The sequence below is a fragment of the Strix aluco genome, chromosome Z (assembly GCF_031877795.1).
Source record: "Strix aluco isolate bStrAlu1 chromosome Z, bStrAlu1.hap1, whole genome shotgun sequence".
Classification (NCBI taxonomy): domain Eukaryota; kingdom Metazoa; phylum Chordata; class Aves; order Strigiformes; family Strigidae; genus Strix; species Strix aluco.
In genome coordinates, this window is record NC_133971.1 from 41,725,181 (window position 1) to 41,740,537 (window position 15,357).

At 56.5% G+C, this 15,357-nt stretch overlaps 1 pseudogene; it reads left to right on the forward strand.

Moving 5' to 3' along the window:
* LOC141918784 (hydrocephalus-inducing protein homolog) overlaps positions 1-15,357 on the forward strand; it is a 94,892-nt pseudogene that overhangs the window by 63,522 nt on the left and 16,013 nt on the right.

The window sequence follows — 15,357 nt, forward strand, 5'->3', positions numbered from 1 at the left end:
TATATGCCCCCAAATCACACCAAAACCACCCATATACTCCCAACCACTCCCCCATATACCCCCAACCCCCACATAGCCCCTCAAATCACCCCAACCCCCCCATATCCCCCAAAACACCACAAAATTTCCCCATATACACATATATCCCCCATATCCCCCCAACCCCCCCAAATCACCCCAAAACATCCCCATACACTCCCATATCCCCCATATCAACCCAAACACCCCCATAACCCCCCAAATCACCACCAAAACAGTTGCTTGGACATCCAGACAGACAGTTGCTTGTACAAACCAAAGTGTTCCAGCCAGAAAATACTAAAGAGACGCCAGAGTCCCAAACAACCTGATAGTAGAGCATGTGGTAAATGGGCTGATGGAAAGGAGGAAAAGGGTTCCTCAAGCCCCCAAGGCCCACGAGGCAGGAAAAGTCAGAAAGCAGGTAGCATTCCTGAGAGTCAGGCCAGCTGTAAGTGAGCCCAGCTCACGGGCTCAGAGAAGCAGAGCTGTAACTCGTACTGAGCGCCAAGATCTGCTCAGCTAAGCTATGCCAAACACTCAATAAAACAGCAGTTCTGGATTGGGTTTTTTGCCCCACTGGATGAATAATCTTTTCTATCTGGGTGCAATCAGGAGCCCAACTCCAGTTTGGCTGGGACAGCCTTTCCTCTCATCAGGAACCTGGAAATCTCAGCTCAGCCACTCACAAGTTTCTTGCTCGCAGAGAGACTGCTTATAACAGCGCAGCAGACTAAACACAACAAGCAGTCACTGCAATAATCAAGGCAAACCCAGAGCTGCTGCTTGCCAGCAGAGCATTTTAGTTGAGGGAGCAGAGCAAAGGATCCTCCTTTCACTGATCCCTTGAAAGTATGCAACTGCTTTCCATCACTCATCGCCACCCAGATTGAGAAGGCTGAAGGGGTTCAGTTCTTCCTGCAGTCAAGGCCAAATAACGGGGACTAGTCACCACACACCTGCACTCAGAACTTGTCCACATCTGACTGACACAACCACTGCAATAACACAGCGCAGAATCCAAAGTCTGTGCTAACACCTGATAACCACACCTAGAGGGCACAGCTCATGGAACAGCAGGGCCAACCCTGAAACAGAGATCTGCCCAGGGCATGGGGGAGAACGCGGAGGAAGATGCAGTGCTGGAAGCACTGGCTTCCTGAAGCTAACAGCAGCACGGATGCAATCTAGACCAAAAGCTCTGCCTGCTGCATTCCCATTGAGTAATTAGTGGGAGGTTCAGCTTTCTGTATTTGTAAGGGTGTCCTGTACCTTGCTAGAGGGGTATGTCTCGTGCAGATCTGCAGTAGGGGATGTGCCAATTCACTCACCCCTGGCAAATCAAAGCTGTATCCTAATGACAGAAAGCAGAGCTGAGCTGAGAGATGGGACCGCTGTGAAAGCCACTGCCTGACGTCCAGGACAGAAGAGCAGAGGTCTCCAGTCTCCATCACAAGGGGCCACTCCCAAAGTGCCTCCTAACTTCTGGTCAGTACAGCCATAACTTACAGAGCGGTGACATCTTTGAGAAAGGGTCCGAAACCTCCACTGCGAACAGCAGACGAGCCCCAGATGTCTTCAGCACAGGGTTGGCTGGATTATTCACAGCCAGGGAATCAGCTAAATGCAGTTTAACTCAGTTGCCTGCTTAATCCAGAGCACTTTTAAATCCCCATACACTGATCCAAGTCGCCAGAGGTATTTTAACCCTTGAGATCCAAGATGCTAAACATTGGTTAAGAAAAGCAATTTTTAATATACAAATAGAATTTTCTTCAGTGTTTATAATGAACTGCTCATCCATCCTGGCTACCAGCTCTTGCTACGAGGAGGATTCATTCGGCTCCATCTTGCTTAAAATACTGAGCTGAATCAGCAGATCCTGTCCTGGAGGGAACAGGTAACCCTGCCCTGAAGCTCTGTGCATCACGCAGCCCCAATCTGCTGCTGCAGATTAAGGGCCAGAAGCAAAACACAAACAGGACAAAGAATAAACTGACAAACTGCTGGATTTGGAGGCCTGGTAGCCCCCTCCCAAAAGACATGTCCAAAGACACTCGGGCTAAAGGATTGTTCCTTCAAGTACAAGAGGTAATACAGTAAACCCTCTTGTTTTCTCCTGGATTTGGTCACCAGAGAGCTGCCCACCAGCCCCTGGACAGAAGAGCACACATCCTACATTAAAGGCAACACATAAAAGCCCAAAGCAACAAAAGTAGAGATTCCATTGGTGGCATCTGGCGAGTGACAAAGATAACAGCAGCTTTTGATAACAATTCTTTGAAGGGAAAGCCAGAGTTGATAGGCATCACCGCTGGAAGGCTCTTACAGAGGAGAGTGTTAAATAGCGTCAACTGGCAGGTTTAAGCATTGTCTGGGAAATATCAAACACTGTCAAGATACCACAAAGCTCTCTGCAGCCAAGACCCAGCGAGGGACTCCTGTGGGGCTCATCTCTGAGAACACAGACTGATGGGCCACCAGACCTGCCGACAGAAAACACCTTATTAGCAGCTGGTGCAGAGAGTACAGCGCCCTCAAAACAACCAAACCCAGCCAGGTCAGCCCACCCAGACACCCAGCATCTCCCCGCAGTACCTGCAGCCACAGCTGCAGCCCAGCCCTGCTGTCAGGAGTCCCTCTTGGACTGGTCGGGTCAGCGCTCCCAGCCTTCCAAACCCCGCCCTTCTGGAGATGCACTCAGCCCAGTGCAGGGAAAAAAGATGAAGACACCCCTTAACTCGATTTGGAGACTTCCAGGAATTCTCCCACCTCAAGGAAAAGGAAAAGGAATGAAAATTTTTGTTCAGTTTTTCCAAAGCAAAATAAAACCCAACCACTGCAGCAGCGAGGACAGCTGTCACAGGAGTACAGATCTTCAAAGCTCTGAAATAAATAGTCTTGCCTCTGGCTTCCAGCTGCATGGGATTGCTTTATAGCACCTTACACAAAACCCACAATAAAATACCTCCTACAGGTTATCAAAGCAACAGCATTAAGGTTGTCCACGGGATTAGGCACTGGCTTCTAAACCCCCCATTCTTTGGTACCCTTCAGCAAACCACCAGCTCTGATTCAGCCCTCGGTTGGTTTTCTGAAAGGGTGACAAAAGCAGCTTCAGCGAGATCAGAGTCAGACCACAAAATCTGCTTCTTTAGAGATCAGGCCCTGCTGTCTCTGAGCAGCTCAGATCCCCCTACAGCCGCTGGGCCTGCAGGAACTGAACAGCTCGAGTCTGACCAGGGGATGAGGCAAAGCCTGGGGAAGAAGGCCAGCTGTGAAACAGTTTGACAGAGAAGAGGGGAGAGAGAAAATGTGGGGCAATGGAGCTTCCAAAGGAGATCAAAAGAATCAGGGCTTCATGAACCCAATCCATGAACTAGAGGTCTGTATCTGTACAGATGTTACTGTACTTGGAGCGGCAGAACACTAAAATCCATTGCCCAGGGAGAGCAGAGAAGCTTTGGAGATGAGCACAGCGCACAGCACTGCCAACTCTTTAACAGCCAGCAGAGCACACCTCCTCCCAGGGGTGGCCAGCTCTAACTGCCACACTGCTGCTCAGTGAGGACAGGGGAAGGAGAGTCAGGACAGCTGCAAAAAGTTCATGAGGACTTCTCAAAGGGGAAAAAAAGGAAAGAAAAATAACCAAGATCTTTTCACCAGGCTGTCTGTGACACGAGCCATCAAAACATGAGAGTGGGTGATGGACAGTTGGGGAGAACAGTCAGGATTGGACAAAACAGACAGCATGAAATCAGAATGAAAATGGAACATTCGTCAAAAAAATCACATAGTATTTTGCTTTGCCCGAGAGGGCACCTCTGTGTCACAAGGTAAATATCCATTCCGCTGCCCCAGATGCAGATTTATTCCAACAGAGAATTATTCCACTAACCAAGGGCTTTTCTACACAATAATCCTCTGCAGCCTGGGGCAATGCAGCCGTTGCATTCGAGTACATGCACACCCAGTGTGTGCAGGCTGGCAGCTGAAACCTTCCCATACTTCTCTCTTCATTGCTGCTGAAACATTTCGACTCCCCAACCCTACACTCTGGTTCTGCAATAATTCCCCACACAGTCAAACTACAGTTTCAGGCACATCCCATCGCCTGCCCAGGATGGAATCCCCAAAGTGCAACTGTTCCCAATTCCATTTTTCCCGTAGGAAACAATGGGATAGAGAGGAATGTGTGCAGGCGCCTCAGCAATGCACACAGCTGAACCACACAGGAACAGCTGGTGTGATGTGGAAGATGGTGAGACAGAAGCGAGACCTCTGGGGTTGTCAGCTGCCAGTTCAACACCTGGTAATGACAGAAGTAGTAGAGGAAATTCTAACTGCTTTTACTATACCAAGAAATAACTGCTACTTGCCTGAGCTTTAGAGTGGAAAATCCCTTTATAATACAAAATTAAACTTCATGATGTCCTGGTGACCCCATGTGACCCATCTTCAAACAAATCACCATTCTGAAACCTCTCAGCTGCTTCTCCTGTGACACTGAACACCTGACAACTCTTTCACTGCCAGTGGTCCTGCTGCCTCTCCTGCTCCATCACATTTTCATCACCACCTTCAGATGCCTGCTACTCAGCAAGGTCAGTGAAGGATGAAGGAAAACAGGACCATGACAACAGTAACCAGAGCAGGGTATTAAATAACTGACAGCAGAACTCTGAAACAGAAGGGACAGACAGCAAGGCATTACTGTGCACAAGCTTTCACAGTGCAGACGCAGTATAGACAGGGTAAGAATCTCCTCCCCAGCTCTGGAAAAAACAACTGGTTACAGCACATTTACAGCAATCCACAGCCACATGCAGTGAAAAGCGACTATTTTATGCAGAGCTGGCGCAGAGCAGAGAGCTGGAGATGAAGGAGCGGCTGACGGGGGAGGCTGAAGCAGTGCCACCCACGGCAGGAGCTCTGCCGGCTGTTTGCAGCCTGAGAGCAAGTGGTGCTGCCGGATTTCGCAACCAGAAGCACTCCCAGGATCCCAGCACACAGAAACTTGTCCTTTAATTACTTTTCAATTACTTCTTGTACCTTCATTGTGTGAGACTTCTGCTCTGCCTGCAGATGTCAAGAGATTCTTTTCTGAAAGCAGAGCAGGGTCTTTCCAACTTGAAACAAACAGGATTTGTCTTTTGGAAAAGGTGCAAATTGGAAGCTCAGCACAGAAACGGAACTTTGTCCAGAAAGCCAGAGGAGCAGCAGGGCTCTGCAAAGGGGCTGGGCTCCAGCACACCCCCATGCTCACCCCCCCACATCGCTCCCAGCACCCCCGAGCTGGGAAAAACTGTCCCACAGCCAGAAGGCAAGAGCCCGCCTGGGCCAGCTCTCGCCCTCGGGCTTAATGCCTGTTTCTGATCAGCACCTCTTGGCTCTGGTGACTGGCACCCTCTGAAGCACCACTCTGAGGTGTTTCATCAGATTGAACCCACCCAACCCAAATCACCACAGACAGCAGAAAATATTAAATGTGTCACTTCTTTCACACTTGAAGTAAAAATAAAGAGCTAAAATTCACTTTCCCTGGGGTAACCTGACAGATAAACCCCGCAGACACAACAGACCCTTACAGACAGCAAAGACCCACCAAGTTCAAGGTAAAAGGACAAGCACAGACACACATCAGAACGTCTGAACAGCCCAAACTGTGACAACAAACCTTTATTTAAAAAAAAAAAAAATCAGAATCATGAAAAAGTTTGTGTTTTTAGAACAAAGCTTCCCCTTCCCCGGCGATCCCACCACCCCCTCCAGGGAAATCGGCCCCAGCCCCTGCACTCACCCACTGCTAGGCCAGAGCCACCACCACTGGTGCTGGTGCTGGTGCTGGTGCTGGTGCTGCTGGTGCTGCTGGTGCTGCTGGTGCTGGTGCCACCTTTGCAGGAAGACTATTCATTCAGCCGTCCAGAACAAAGCGAGTGTTTTAAAAGGAGGAATTCCCACTTGCTGGGTGAACCAAACTCTCTTCCTGGAACATCCCTCAGTGCAGACCACAGAGAGCTGGAGGACCTCCTGCCTAGGCCGCCTCACTGCAGACCATAGGCCCTCGCAGACTGTCAGCAGGAAGTAGGCCCTGTGGGGGCCAGGGGACCCCCGGGGGGGCTGCAGCACGTTGTCCCCCCCCCCAGCACCGGCCCACACTCCTGCCTGTGCCGTGAGTGGGGGATTTGGGAGCTGGGGGGATTCTTGGGGGGGTGTTATTGGGGTTCTGTGGGAGTTGTGGGAGTTATTGGTGTCCTGAGGGGGTTATTTGGGTCCTAGAGGGAGTGTAATGGAGTTGTGGGTGGGTGGGGGTCCTGGAGGGGTTTGGGAGGGTTATTGGGGTCCTCGGGGGGGTCTTGAGGGAGATATTGGTGTCTGAGGTGGGGGGATTGGGGACATCCTGGAGGGGGTTCTGGGGGAGGTACTGGGGTCCTGGGTGTGTCATAAGGGAGGTATTGGTGGAGGGTCTTGGTGCTTGGGAGGTGTTATTGGGGTCATGGGGGAGTTCAGGGGGTTATTAGTGTCGGGGAGGGGGGCAGTGTCTAATGGTCTCCTGGGGGTGGTTTCTGGGGGAGATATTGGGGTCCTGGGGGACAGTAATGGGGTGCAAGAAGGGTCCAGTGGGGGCTGCTGGGGTACTGGGAGGGATCTTGTGGGGGATAAACCCCCCCATAACATTTCAAAACACCTCTTATATCCCCCATATCCCCCCAAACCACCCCATATCCCACCAAATCACCCCCAAACCCCCCATATCTCCCCAAATCACCCCAAAACACCCCATATCCACTAAATCAACCCCAAAACCTCCCCATAACCCCCCAAACCCCCATATCTCACCAAATCCACCCAAATCACCTCAAAACTTTCCCATAGCACCCCAAAACCCCCCATATCCTTCCAAAATAACCCTTATATCCCCCATATCCCCCAAACACCCCCATATCCCCCAAGTTTCCCCCACATATCCCATCCAAACCCCCCATATACCACCAAATCACCCCCAAAATTCCCCATATGCCCCCAAATACCCCCAGATACCCTCAACCCCACCATATACCCCCATATCACCGCAAAACCCCATATATCCCCAAATCACCCCCAAAATTCCCCATACACCCTCATAGTCCCCCATATCCCCCAAAACCCCCATAAACCCCAAATCACCCCCATATCCCCTCAACCACCCCCATATCACCCCCAAACTTACTATACCCACTAAACCTCCTCTATATCCCCAAATCAACCCACAACCCACCCATATCCCCTAAATCACCCCCCAGACCTACCCATATGCCCCCAAACCCCCCCATATCTCACCAAATCCCCCCTAAATGCCCCATATCTCCCCAAATACACCCAAATCACCTCAAAACCTTCCCATATCACCCCAAACCCCACCATATCCTTCCAAAATACCACTTCTATCCCCCATGTACCCCCAAACACCCATATATCCCACCAAATCACCCCCAAATAAACTGTATCCCCCCAAACCACTGCCCCATATCCCCCAAAACTCCCCAAACACCCAAATAGCTCTAAAACACCCCCATAGCCCCCCATAGCCCCCATATGACCCCAAAGCCACCCATATCCCAACAAATCACCCCCAAATTCCCCATATCCCCTAAATCACCCCCAAAACATCCCCATATGCCCCCAAAATCCCCCATATCTACCCAACCCCCCGAAACCCTCCATATCTCCCCATATCCCCACAAATCATCTCAAAACCTGCCCATTACACCCCTAACCCCCCAAATCCTTCTAAAGTCCCCCTTATATCCCCCATATCTTCTCAACCCCCCACATATCTCAGCAAATCACCCCCCCAAAACCCCATATCCCCCCAAATCAACCCCACATCCCCCAAAACCCCCATAACCACCCAAATAAACCTAAAACACCCCCATATTCCCCCATATCCCCCATATGACCCCAAAACCACCCGTATCTCAACAAATCACCCCAAAATTCCCCATATCCCCTAAATCACCCCCAAAACCTCCCCATATGCCCCCAAGCCCCCCATATCATCCCAAATCAGCCCTTGTACCCCAAATCACCCCAGAACTTCCCCAAACACCCCCGTGGCCAACCTCCACTCCAGTGACCCCCACACACACCAGGGTACCCCCCGGACACCTGGGTTCCCTCAGAGTGGGGCTGGGGACTCCCCAGGTGCCTGGTTCCTCCCAAGACACCCCTCTCTGTCACTCTGTGTGTGTGTGTGTGTGTGTGTGTGTGTGTGTGTCCCAGGCACCATTATATTATTATTATAATTATTATAATATTATTGTATTATTATATTGGATGAGAAAAGGGGCTTCTGTGTTCATGGAGGTGCTGGGAATGCCGCAGCACGTCCTGGAAACATGAAGGAACGAAGGTCATTGGAACTAGGCGTCAGCATGGAGTCAGCAGGAGAAACCCTGCTGGCCCCACCTAATAACCTTCTGTGGTGAAATGACTGGCTGGGGAGACGAGAGGAGTGCGGTGGCCACTGTCCACCCAGACGTGAGGAAGGCTTTCCGCAGCGTCTGCCAGAATAGCCCCGTGGAGACGCTGAAGCAGCGTGGGCTGGCTGAGGAGAGGGGGAGGTGGGTAGAAAGTGGCTGACCAGCCAAGGCCAGAGGGTGGTGAGCAGCGGCACCAAGTGCAGCTGGAGCCCGGAAGCCAGCGGGGAAGCCCAAGGCAAGAGGCATTGCCAGCAGGTGGAGGGAGGAGGGGTCCTTCCCTCTGCTCCGTCCTGCGCTGGGCTCCCCAGGGCAAGAGAGGCGGGGCCATGCTAGAGAGGCGGGGCCATGCTGGAGAGAACGCCCAGCCTGTGGCCCCGCCCACTGTCCGTTGGGATCGGGCTGTCAATCAGTTGGAGCCAACAGCCCCCAGCGCCGGCAGCACGGAGCTGTGCTGGCACAGAGCGGCACTGGGAGGAGGCAGGGTCTGGCCGAGCAGCGCTGACCAGGCTCCGGCAACCCGCTTCCCATCCTCGCTGTCACCGGCTGGGCTGCATCCTTGGTGCACAGTGAGGGTCCTCCTGTCCCGGGCAGGATGGGCCAGGCCAACGGCTGCTGTGGCTCCAGGTGGGCTCCCCCCGTGGCTTGGGGACAGGGGGGCACGGCCGGGCCCCGCAGCAGCGGCCTTTCTGATGCCTGCCGTGCTCTGCTCCACAGGGACGCTCTCGCCGATGCAGAGCCGGTGCTGAGCGCAGACGTGCAGCTGACCCGGGGCTGCAAGAGGAGCGAGAGGCGCCTTCTCCTCCTCCAGGAGGAACTGGTGGTCACCAAGCTGCGGTAAGACCCTCCGACCCAGCTGCCCTTGCCCCATCCCTGGCCCCGGCTCAAGGGCTGGGACACCCTGGCCCCCAGCCCCAGGACCTGTGTGCTGGATGCACCAATGCCCATCCCAAGGGCAGGAGGGGAGCAGGGCTCTGCCCGGGGGGGCACCCCAAGGAGGCCACCTCCAGCTCACTGCCTGCCTCTGCTCTCTGCAGAGGTGGCACCACCCTGCGCCCACAGCTCCGCCTGGCCCTGGACCAGCTGTGGGTGCTGAGTGACGGGAAGGAGGCGGCGTGGGAGGAAGAGGTGGAGGGTGTCGGCAGCCGTGAGGAGAGGAGCTCCCTCATCTTCCTCTGGCCCAGGGGCTCCTGCACTGCCACTTTCGGGTGAGTCGTGGTGCCACGTCCCACGGCCGGGCAGGAGAGGTTCCTGTGAAGGGCCTCTGCCCTCCGTGCAGAGCCTGGGCAGGGAGCGGGCAGCATGCCGGAAGGGAGGGATGGGGGGCATTTCTGCGTCCTGCATCCCCTGGTCACCTTTTGATCCCCAGAAGGGAAGGGCCAAAGCAGGTGCTGTGGCAGGACAGAGGGAGCCAGGGCTTGGGCAGCAGCTCTGTCCCGCCCCATGGCGCTTCATCCTGCCCCTGTGTCCTTCCCCAGGGGGCAGGGCTGTGCAGGCATCCGCCTCTGCCCACGGGCTGGGGGGCAGCGGGGCCTGACGCTGTTTCTCCTCTTGCTGCAGCTCCCAGGCGCTGAAGGAGCTGTGGGTGCATACATTGCTGGGGTAAGCTGGGGGGTGCTGCAGCCACAGCCAGATGGGGGAACACAGCTCCCCAGCTGGGGAGAGGTGCCCCCGCGGCTGTGGGCAGCTCTTGGGGAGAGCTGCCTGATGAGAGAGAAGAGGCGGCTTGGGGCTCACCCAGCTCTGTCCCTTCCCGGTGCACAGGATACCTGACGGAGCCAAGAAGCCCCGAGTGACCCTTGTCCCGTCACTCAAGCTCCTGGAGAAGCTGAGCCGCCGCCATGCCGTGAGTGTCTGTCTGGCCTGGGTGCTGTCCCCAGCACTGCTCCTCCAGCTGAGCAGCACAGGCATCACTGCTCACCTTCTGCCGCTGCTTCTCTCTTGCCAGTGGAGGCCGTTCAGCACCAGGAGCCTGGAGAGGCTGGTGGAGCACCAGTCAGAGGTGAGAACGGCTGCCTTCCCCCTCTGGCTGTGCTGGGGTGCAGGGATGGGCATGCAGTGGGGTGAGCTTGCGAGGGAGGGAGGGAGGGTCCCCTGGTGCAATTCAGGGAGTGGGGAGGGTTGAGGAGCCACCAGGAATGCTGGCATATCCTTGCTGGTGGCACTGGGAGAAAACCTGCCACACGGATCAGAGAGCCCAGGAGGGCAGAGGGTCCCCACTCCGCGGTGCTCAGGCTGCTGGTGCCGGGTTCTTGCAGGCTGATCTCAAGCAAGGGCCTCCAACGGTCCCATCGAGCAGTGAAGGGAGACTTTGCCGCTCACCAGGTGAGTTTGGGAAAGAAAAGCCCCTCCTGCAAGCGGCTGGGCTGTGCTCACTTGTCCCTTGAGTGTCCCCATACAGGTTGGGCAGCCCAAGGGAGGACGTCAGCCAGAGAAGGAAGGACAGCACTGGGCAGCGGCCGATGGACGTGGCTCTGCAGGGACACGCAGCCTCTGGTGCTGCCCACAGCCTGGAGGAGGACAGGGCCAGGACTGGGCCAGGCTGTCCCAGGCTCTCAGGAACCCCCGAGCCGGAGCTGTTGAGCTGGAGCCGTGGTTCCAGCTGCCGGCTCCCTGCCTGTCCTGCCTCACCGCTCAGCACCATGCTGCAGGCAGGGCAGGGCAGGCTCCGGGAGCGCTGGCCTGGCGGCATCCACTGATGGGCTCTTGCTCTCTTTTCCTTTGCAGCAGGAGGGAGCAGCAGCAGAAGCAGCAGCAGCAGCAGCAGCAGGAGGTGGAGGGGGCTGCCCTGGCCCTTCGCTCTGCGGCGGAGCCCGGCCTCTGTCCTGGCACCAGGGCAGGCGGGCTCTGGCTGCAGCAGGGCGCTCTTTGGGCAGCCCCTGGCAGCCCTCTGCGAGGATGGCACACTGCCCCGGCCCATCCAGGTCAGCCAGCCTGTCCAGGGGGTCCCCAGCCCTCCCTCCACAGGCTCCGGAGGGGCAGCAGGTGTCCCCAGGAGCTCCGGGGATGGGGCAATGGGCTCTTCACCCCCAGCACGGAGCCAGCTCTGGGGCAGTTCTCTGGCCACCGCCGCTGGAAGGTGGCTCCTCAGCGACGCAACTGTCCTCCTGCCTCTCCTGCAGGAGCTGCTGGCTGTGCTGAAGCAGGAAGGACCAGCGACCGAGGGGATATTCCGGAGAGCCGCCGGTGGGACAGAGCTTCGGGAGCTGCGGGAGGCCTTGGACTGCGGCGCAGACGTCGACCTGGGAAGCCAGCCCGCGCTGCTGCTGGCCGCCATCCTGAAGGTGAGCGCTTCTGCCCTGTGGCTGGAGGAGCTCCTGGCTGGCCCTGAGTCTTCAAATGCTCACTTGGAGCCCTGGGCCTTGCAGGACTTCCTCCGGAGCATCCCCTGCAAGCTCCTTGTGACTGACCTCTATGAGGACTGGATGGCGGCGATGCAGAAGGCCAGCAGGGAGGAGAAGATCAGGGAGCTGAGAGCGTAAGTGTGGGCAGCAGCCTGCCTGTTGAACAGGAGCCCTGACCGCTGGCCCAGAGCACCTGGAAAGCTGCGCTGGCTCCCACCAGCCTCGGGCGAGTCTGGGGAACGCTGTGGGCAACATCTGCTTTATTAGCGCCGTGTTCCTGTTCCCCCAGGGTGGCCGAGAAGTTGCCTGCAGCCAACCTCCTCCTCCTGAAGCGGCTGCTGTCCCTCCTCCAGCACATCGGCCACCACGCAGCCACCAGCAGGATGGGCTGCAGCAACCTGGCTGTCTGCGTTGGGCCAAACCTGCTGAGCCCAGCCCACGCAGACCTGCTCCCACTGGAGGCCATGCTGGAGGTGACCCACAAGGTACACGTCCCCACCCGCCGGGGCAGCCTTCCCGGCCCACCAGCGCTTGGCTGCGCAGAGGGCTCTGCAGGCCTCCTCCCACCAGCAAATGCTGTCGGGGTGGCTGCCTGGAGGAGCAGCCCCACAGCCACAGCCTCTGGGCAGGAGCAGGGGGCAGGGGTGGGAAAGGCTGCTTGGTCCCTTGTCAGGCAGGGGGATTGAGACCCACGGTTTGATGTGTGCAGGTGAACGTGCTGGTGGAGTTTCTGGTGGAGAACTGCAGGGATCTCTTTGAGGAGGAAGCGGGCAGCCTTTCCAGCCCAGCAGACAAGGAGCTGCCAGTCCCCCTGGAGAGCTTCAGAGGTGAGAGGGGGGACTGAGGGTTGGCACCGGCTGGGCCTTGGGACACCAGAAACCTCCGTGTTGCTTCTGACAGGGCTGGGCATCGAGTGTTGTCCTCTCAGCCCCGCTTGTCCTGTGGCCTCTCTTGCCACTGCTCTCCAAACATGAACGTCTTCCTCTGCAGGATGAGCTGAAGCATGCAGACAGGGCATCGGAGGGCTGACCACAGAAGTGTAGGGCTTCGGGTGGGGGTTGCTTTAGCTCTGTTTGCTTCCAAGAAGTCACCATGTTGCACATGCTTTTGCTTTCTAGACCTGAGTTTGGAAGAGAAAAGTGTCCCTGCAGGCAAAGTGGACACCGAGCACCGAGCAGAAGCTTTGCCGCATGCACCCCCCTCTCTGCTCGGTGTCCTCACGGAAGATGGGGGAGATACGGCGGTGGAGTCTGAAGTGGGAGAGGTACGTCAGCTCCCCAAACACGGTGACAGCGTGTCTGGGGTAGGAGGGGAGTCGCTGCTGTGCCTCTGCCTGGCAGTAGAGCTGGTGTGGGTTTGGATTATTCCTCCACCCCTTGGGATGATACATAGCAAGGGAAATTGGCAAGGTTGTGTCTCAAATGCACTCGGCAGGTGCTTAATCAAACCAAAGGCCCACAAAATGCCTACAAAGAGGCAGAGGGGAGCAGCTGTCAACTTCAGGGGGGTTTTGCTCAGGCCCTACTTCATCAGAGCTTCCTCAGGTCTATTTGGGGGTCAGCAGGGGGACTGTGTGAACTGTGGCTGATGCAAACCAGCCCAAGGCATCTCCTCTGGAGATCTCAGGTACCAATTTAGCAAAGAGTCGCTTACCACTCCAGGTCACCCCTTGCCACACGCCAACTGTGACATTTCTGGTTTAGGCACCGCCAGCTTTGCCTCTAGCCACCCCCGAGAGCATGGCAGACTCCCTGGGGCGCCCAGAACAACTGGCCAGGTTTCCAGAGGAAAGAAGGTAAAATGAGCTCGCTTTGGTTAAAATCAGAACTGACTCCAGTGGGTCGTGGCTTTCCCTATCTAATCCCGCTGTGGGATGGAAAGATTTGCAGGCTCTGCCCACGACGAGGAGAAGAAGAGGAGCCGGAAGAGAAGAGAAGCCTGGGGAGAAGAGAGCGAAAGCTGCGTGGAAAAGAAGAGGAGGAAGAGAGAAGGTGCTTCTGGCGACGGACCAGTGAAAAGACGCAGGAAGGCGCAGCAGGTCAGGCAGCCCAGGTGCGTGCCGGGCTCTCTGCCCAACTTTCACACCTCTCCACACTCCTCTGCGTCAGCCCAACGCGCTGGCGAGGGACAGCGAGGGATGGTGCTGCGCGGGGTCTGGAAATAACTCCCTGGCAGGGCCCAGGGGCTCCCGGCCGAGCCCTGCAGCGTGGCACAGGGGCACTGCGCGTCTCTGCGCGCGCTCGGGGCTCGAAGGCCATTGCCCGGGGGACGAGGCGCCAGAGCCACCCCGTAGCCAGCGCCAGCAACAGCTCTCTGCTCTGGGCCGTCAGCAATTCCTCACACACGGTGTTCCCCAGAGAGGGCAGCACAACCCTGCCTCTTCCTGCCGCCAGGGACTCACCAGAGCTTTCTGACTCTCTCCTTGCAGGTGCCGATTCATTGTCACCGCCTGATCCGCTGACTTTGGGGCCCCCAGCGTTGCTGTTTGCAATAAAAAGTTGTTTTCTCTCTTGTGACCGAGTCTGCCACAAGACATTCTGGAGTGGGGGCTGTTGTTCTGTGATGGATCCTGGGGGAGGAGTTTGGGCTGGTCCCTTGTCCCAGCACCCTTCCCAGTGGGCGTCAGGGCTGAGTCGAGGTGCTGTAGGAGGGAAACCCAAGCCCAGAGTCACGCGGGAGGGTGGAGGTTGGACAGAGCAAGTGACAAGAACAGTGACAAGTTGGTATCACTCAGAATCTAAACGTAGCCGCCCCCAGCCCCCCTGACACCTGAGGATGAACTGGGACACAAGGGGGTTTATTTTCTGCCAAATTACCCTTTAATGTGACAGCTGTCAATGTTGGGGACACTCCAGGCATGGAGACGTCACCACAGACACCCTGGGGACATCCTGGTCCCCTCCCAGTTGTGGGCCATCAAAGTGGGGTGCACCCCGGGGATGGTGATGTCCCCAAGAGCCAGCTTGGGGTCTCCTGTGTCCCCTCAAAGTCATGGGGTGTCAACGTGGGGGACACCCTGAGGATGGGAGCATCACTAAGAGCCACCTTGGGGTCCCTCAAGGTCATGGGGCATCAACGTGGGGGACACCTCATGGATGGGAATGTCCCCAAGAGCCCTCTTGGTGTCCCCATGTCCCCTCCCATGCCCAGGGTGACAATTTGGGGACCTCCAGGAGACCCTGAGTGGTGTGTGGGGGGTGTCCCCATGGCCCCTCCGGCTTGCCCCTGTGTCCCCCATCCTGGTCGATGCCGTGGATGTACAAGTGGAGGCTGTTGGTGACTTTCCTCGTCAACCTGGTGTGGTCCCCTTCCTGGGGGGTGGGGGGGACACACGGGTGAAAACAGGCTCCCCAATCTGAGGGAAGTGGTTGTGGGGGGCATTGGGAAGCCCCCCCTTCCCGGGTGTCCTCGAGAGTTTGGGGGTGCAGGGATAGGGGTGTGGCATCGGTGGGACCCCCCCAAAAATCCTGCAGGGGGTGGTGGGGACAGCAGGACACAGTGTGTGGGGTAACTGGGGGGTGTGGGGGGGTGACAGT